At 40.5% G+C, this 6,882-nt stretch overlaps 1 long non-coding RNA gene across 1 annotated transcript; it reads left to right on the top strand.

Moving 5' to 3' along the window:
* The first annotated feature begins 1,370 nt into the window (after positions 1-1,370).
* On the top strand, positions 1,371-5,703 carry LOC132762138 (uncharacterized). The gene is made up of 4 exons (XR_009630110.2): positions 1,371-1,587; positions 3,684-3,765; positions 4,378-4,507; positions 5,489-5,703. It is a non-coding gene; the product is annotated as an uncharacterized lncRNA (long non-coding RNA).
* The last annotated feature ends 1,179 nt before the right edge of the window (positions 5,704-6,882 follow it).

The raw sequence follows: 6,882 nt of genomic DNA, 5'->3' as shown, positions 1-6,882 counted from the left end.
ACGACAAATGAACCCTGAATAAAATTTTCTGCATAGAATTTATTTATTATTTATTTACAACATTTTGATCCCTTCCTTCTCAACCCCCGAAAGGGGAATCACAGCGGCTAACATTGGCAACATTATTTAGAGCTTTTATATCCTGGTCTTCTCGACCTCCGAAGAGGGACTCAGGCCGGTTCACAACAGAAGATTCATAGACAATAGTATAAAAACATCACAACCTCATAATACATTAATCCATAAAATAAATTAAAATACAATCATATAATTACGTAAGGTCAGGTCGTCAGAGGAAATCACAATTCATCACCATCCGTCCGTGTGGTCAAGAGTTATTGACTCAATCATCAAATGCCATATTCTAAAGCCAAGATTTCACCAGCTTTCTAAAAGTCAGGAGAGAAGGGGCAGATCTAATCTCCAGCGGGAGAGAGTTCCACAGCCGAGGGGCCACCACCGAGAAGGCCCTGTCCCTCGTCCCCACCAGACGCGATTGCATGGGTGGTGGGACCGAGAGCAGGGCCCCTCCAGAAGATCTTAACAACCTTGATGGTTCATAGGGGAGAATCTGTTCGGACAGGTAAACTGGGCTGGAGTCGTTTAGGGGTTTATAGGTCAACACCAGCACTTTGAATTGTGCTCGGAAGCTTATTGGCAGCCAGTGGAGCTGGCGCAACAGAGGAGTAGTGTGCTCCCTGTACCCCGCTCCTGTTAGTAATCTGGCTGCCGCTCGTTGGACTAATTGAAGCTTCTGGGCAGTCTTCAGAGGCAACCCTACATAGAGAGCATTGCAGTAGTCTATATGGGATGTAACCAGAGCATGGACCACCGTAGCCAAGTCAGACTTCCCAAGGTATGGTTAATTGGTTAACAGCTGAGCCTCCTGATACTTGAATCCAAATTCTTGTCAAAGCCAAGTCTCTATAGCTGTAATCAATTTGGACTTGCTTTGCTCCAAATAATAACGGTAGTGTGCATTATTTGGAGGGAGAGCAGAATGGATCAGCCTGGCCTCCCACGGCTTGGACTGTTTCCACCTTTGTTCTCAATTTTACATGCAACTTCACGTGATGTCTCATTATAATATTAACTTTCAGAGTAGCAGTCCAAGAAAGCAAGATGTAAGTTTAATGTCATGACAGGGCAATGTTTATGCCTCTGGCTGCTTTCCTTCTTTCTCCCCATCCAGTCCTATTTTTCCACTTTCTGCTCCACCCATTTTTTCTTGTCAAAGAACTGTCAAAAAGAAATTAATAGCTCAGACGGTGGGAGATGCCAGGTATGAAATCAAAAACAAAAGAGAAGCTTGTCTTTCATCCAACAAAGAAAATACTCCCTTCCCTCCAACAGGTACGAGTAAAGACAAATGTTCCCTTCTTTGTACTCCCCTAGAAAGCAAACAAGATATTTTTACAAGGTGCCCAAGGTTGGTGGATGCCTTCAAGTAACGTCACTGAAGCCATTCCCTGTTACTGGCAGCAGGACAAGGCTTGCTGGGATACAATCCGGAAACTGGAACTCCTTCCATTCAGCAGCTTGCATCAGAGAACAAGTGAGTCTGGATCCATCAGCGTGCAAACACTGGTATGTAAGTATGTGTGTTCAGCAAGAGTACTGAACACACACAGGTATACTAGTTATTCACATTTATACCAAAGAAGCGTGGAAGCTGTCAGCTAGGATTTGTAGTTTGACGGATATAACGCCATCGAGCTATGAGTCCTCATTTTGTTTGCATACTCACTTTTACGTTCTCCTGCATTTTGAGATATTGAAATCTCAGCAATGTATGAAGAACTCTGCACATTCCAAAACTTTTTTAAAAAAGCAAATGAAGTTCTTGGCTATTCCTAAACAGTACCTGCTCCCTTTGCTTAGAGAAGACTGCTGACTTCATGCAAATTGACGTGTTTTGCTCTAATGCTACTTTTGTTGGGCTCAAGCTAACCTCACAAGTTTGGGTAGGCGGTACATCGATGGATGGAAACACAGGTGTGTGAATGTTTGTAGCATTTAAGAGCCAAGTCCCGAAGGTTTCAATGGTAGCAGATGTCATGGGAGGAACAGACATAAAACTTCTCAAATTGAGACAGAAGTCATTAGGAGTAGTATAACTGATTCCTATATCCACAGAGTCTACATCCATGGATTTAGCCATTAAAGTTTTAAAAATATTGTTTAAAAATCCCAAAAGCAAACACTGATTTTGCCATGTTGTACATAGAGCAGTGTTTTGCTCTGACATTAGTAAGGAAAAGGCTTTCCCCTGACATTAAGTCCAATAGTGTCTGACTGGGGGTTGGTACTCATCTTCATTTCTAAGACGAAGAGCTGGCGTTGTCCGTAGACACCTCCAAGGTCATTTGGCCAGCACAACTGCATGGAGCGCAGTTACCTTCCTGCTGGAGCGGTACCTATTGATCTACTTACATTTGCATGCTTTCAAACTGCTAAGTTGGCAGAAGCTGGGGCTGACAGCGGAAGCTCATGCCGCTCCCCGGATTCAAACCTGTGACCTTTCGGTCAACAAGCTCAGTCTCTCAGCAGTTTAACCCACTGCGCCACCGGGGGCTCCCTTCTGACATTATATATATTCATTTATAAATATATTAAGGGATAATAGTAATAATAATAATAATAACAATAATAATAACAACTTTATTTTTATACCTCACCTGCATCTGAAGGGACTCGGGGTGGCTTACATGGGGATCAAGCCTGAACGGCATGGTTAAAATGCAAATCAACACTATGACAAAATAAAACAGCAACATTAAACAATGTATAAAAAGGCATTGAAACCAACAATCAGCAAACAATTCAATTTATCATCACAGGTGGAAAGGCTAGTGGTAGGCTAAGGGCTGATAAGGGCAGAATATATATACTTTAAAAAAAAAAGCAAATGAGATTCTTGGCTATTCCTAAACAGTACCTGATCCCTTTGCTTAGAGAAGGCTGCTGGCGTCATACAAATTGGCTTGTTTTGCTCTATATAACGGCGCTCCATGCAGTCATGCCGGCCACATGACCTTGGAGGTGTCTACGGACAGCGCTGGCTCTTCGGCTTAGAAATGGAGATGAGCACCACACCCCAGAGTCAGACATGACTGGACTTAATGTCAAGGGACATCCTTTACCTTTATATATACTGTAATAACAACAACAACAATAATAATAGAAAATAGTGGAAGGGTTTGGTGGGCATTGACCTTGAGTTTTGGAGTTATAATTCACCTACATCCAGAGAGCACTGTGGACTCAAACAATGATGGATCTGGACCAAACTTGGCATGAATACTCAATATGCCCAAATGCGAACACTGGTGGAGTTTGGGTAAAATAGATCTTGTCATTTGGAAGTTGTAGTTGCTGGGATTTATAGTTCACCTACAATCAAAGACCATTATGAACCCCACCAACGATAGTATTGGGTTGAACCTCCCACACAGACCCTCCCCATGAAAATACTTGCGACCCTCGCAGGGGTCCCGATCCCCAGGTTGAAAAACATTGCTGTAGATTTTAAATTGAGTTGTTTTTTTAAAGTTGTGATAAAAATGGGATACTACTACTGCTACTAACAATAGTAGCCATAATCTCCCCCTGTAAGAAGATAATGATTCCCTAATAAATAAATAGCAGAATCTGACCCATCTTTGCTCTCTTTCTGCTTCTAGGGCCTTGAGAAATAAGGCAACTTTCAAGCAATGAGGCCCTTCTGTTTTTTTATATTTTTTGTAATGCTCCTGGCGTCATCAGGTATAGTACATTCAAATGTTGCTATGTTTTCTACTCTGAGATGTTTTGTCTTTGATATTTTCATCTTTCTTCCTTTTATGGATTGTGCTACAATAGCTGAATAATATCTGGAAGAATATTATTCGAAGCAACAGTGTAGTAATGTTGGGGCTGTGGACCATATTTTTGTTCTTGCAGATCACTGGTGGTCCACGAACCACAGGTTGGGAACCACTGATCTATATGATAGAGTTAATGCAATTTGACAGCACGTTAACTGTCATATCCCAATGCTATGGAATACAAGGAGTTGTGGATTTACAGTGTATTTATCTTTTTTTTTTTTGCCAAAGAATATATCACCAAACTATGAATCCCAATATTACTGTGGTTATAAAAAGGAAAGTGGAGAAAGGGTGGGGTGATGGTAGCAAAACAGTGCCTCTACTGGCATGTTTTGGAAAAAGTTTTCATACATCACAGTCTTGTTCATCAGATTCCTTGAAAGCCATGGCCAAACTATATTTGTCTCAAAGATACTACTAGATACTTCCTTACCCTTGCTTTTTCCCCTTATGCTGAAATAGTCTAACAAGACCCTGATATTTTTAATTTTCCTTTCCCCCTGTGTAGGGTTTTCTACCAATATTCACAGGGCTAAGGACTGTAAGGTGGCCAATGGCATATGCAGGCTCTCAACGTGCATGCATTATCCTTGGGAACGCATTGGAAAATGTGGAGACAAAAGGGTTTGCTGCATAAGGTAAAACTGAAAGTCCTGAAAGTAGCAGAAGGGCACAGAGATATCTTGGAGTTGGAGCCTATGGCTAAATGCAAGATTCATTTATGTTTCATATACACCATTATGTAAGGGAATTTAAAATACAACATCTTAAAAGTTTTGTGCATGTACACTGAGGCATCAGAAAGCAAAGATGTCACTCTCAGATACTCATGTGGATAATTTTGGATTTGGGAGTAATTCAGATTTTGGAATTCTGGATAAGCAAACTTTATGTTGATTCTTCCTTTTAGTAACCTCCATTCTATGCTTTTATAGACAGATATTTGTTATAGTATAGGGTAGATGATCTACATGGGTCATCTACCCTGAAGAGAGGGAGAATTCGCTTTGTGGCTTTGCATGACCATCTTGACCTTAATGTGGAACAAAACCACTTAACACAATTTTGCTGCACATTGGGAAAATATGGGGCATGTTCCAAATTTCCCTGAAGCTTGGGAGAAGCCATGTTTATCTACACTGCCATCTAACCTCATATTGAACCAGAGGTCAAACCTGGGTGCCCAGATGATGTCCAGGCACATCCAGAGCTTTGCTTGAATCCTGTGTTGCAGATACAATGTATTTTAAGCAAAACTTTGGAGCAAACCCATAATTTGGAGTTGGAAAAAGAAGTGGCTCCAAAGCAAAATCCATCTGCTATCCACAGGGGTCAATGCCACCATCCCCTTTCCACTGTGCCATTTTCAGATACCTTTGCTGATGTCAATAAAGGTGGCTACATCACCAGAGAGAAAGAGCAGGGATTGATGTTATAAGTTGAGGCAGAGTGTCTGAATAGCTCCACTGAATCTGGGACTAGTTGGAATATTTCAGCCCAAAATAATAGTGGACGTGTATAGGAGTCCAAAGTTTTGGGGGCACTTATCTTCTTCATTGTCTGCCTCTGTTCAATATGAAAACTCTCATCTATTCCCATAAACTCTTTTCTCCTTGCAGAAAAACCAGAGAGTAGCCATATCACAAGGCTCCTGAAGGACAGATCTGGATTAATCATGCCTTCAACACTGCTCTAATGTGATTAAGTAACAAGATTGCACACCTGCTTTTGAAGAAAGAAAGAAGTGACCAACGGGAGACTAAATAAAAAATTATCTTCTGTTTTGAATAATTTTTTTCATTTCCTTGCCTTGGATGGAATAGTAAGATGAATAAAGAATAATCAGCTCTGGCATCTCTCTGTGGTAGTAGTCATGCTTATGGGTTTTTGTCACAAAGGAAGTAGTTCATCTAAAAGAGGTATTTCGGTCACCATAAGAAAAAAAAAACAATAGCAAAACAACAGAGGAAACAATCAGGGACAGCTAATCACCTCTCAAAAAAAAAAAAAAAAAAAAAAAGATTCCCCCAGGCACTAACAAGCCACACCATAAAATTACCAGGCCATCAAATGCTAATCAAGGTGATCAAACATCCACACCTAGCTCCAACAGACAAGAGTCCTTTGTCCCACCCTGGTCATTCCACAGATATATAAACCCAATTTTCCTAGTTCCGACAGACCTCACTACCTCTGAGGATGCTTGCCATAGATGCAGGTGAAACATCAGGAAAGAATGTCTCTAGAATATGGCCATATAGCCCGAAAAAACCTACAACAACCCAGAGATACCAGCCATGAAAGCCTTCGACAAAAAACCCCCCCTTAATTACCATTATCATGTGCAAAAGAAGATTCACAGTCCTTCGGGGATATATGTATTGCATTCCGAACAAAACCAAATGACATATTTAACTCTTTTTAAAAAAGGTTTGTGACCTTTTCCACATTGGAGTTGTCCAAAATCTCTATTCATTTCTTAATCCATAAAATTCAGTGAAGTAAACAAAATTGCATTTGAATATTCTGGGAACCAAATAATATAAAGAATTTCTTATAATACATTTGGAACTGTATCCATTGCTCTCTTTGTTTCCCTTGAAGGGTTTTTAATGCATCAGAAGATTCCATCAATGGAAGAAGAATAAGATGATAATTTGGATTTATATGGTAGTGTAGAATTGGCCTCACTCTTCCAAAATCAGGAATGCACCAGTGGGTTACAGAAAAGTGTATGAAAAAGAAGGAATCAGCAATAATTAATTGTTAATTGGAGAGTACAGTAAGAAATATGGGAGCATAGGAGCAAAGAAAGCTGCCTTATACTCAAGCAATCCAATATTTCCAATTCTGATCAGCAACAATAATAATTCGAAAAGAATTATTTCCTACCCCTATCTGGAGGTAGAAGTAAACCAGCAACCAAATCCTACTTTACCCTTGTTTGGAAAAGTGCCTAATATAAGCCAGTCTCTCCGCCTACGACGAGGTGAGACAGCAAAAAGAAGTCTTG

This window comes from Anolis sagrei, chromosome 1 (genome assembly GCF_037176765.1).
Source record: "Anolis sagrei isolate rAnoSag1 chromosome 1, rAnoSag1.mat, whole genome shotgun sequence".
Taxonomy (NCBI): domain Eukaryota; kingdom Metazoa; phylum Chordata; class Lepidosauria; order Squamata; family Dactyloidae; genus Anolis; species Anolis sagrei.
The sequence above is the reverse complement of the archived record's forward strand: the minus strand, read 5'-3'. Positions and strand labels throughout refer to the sequence as shown.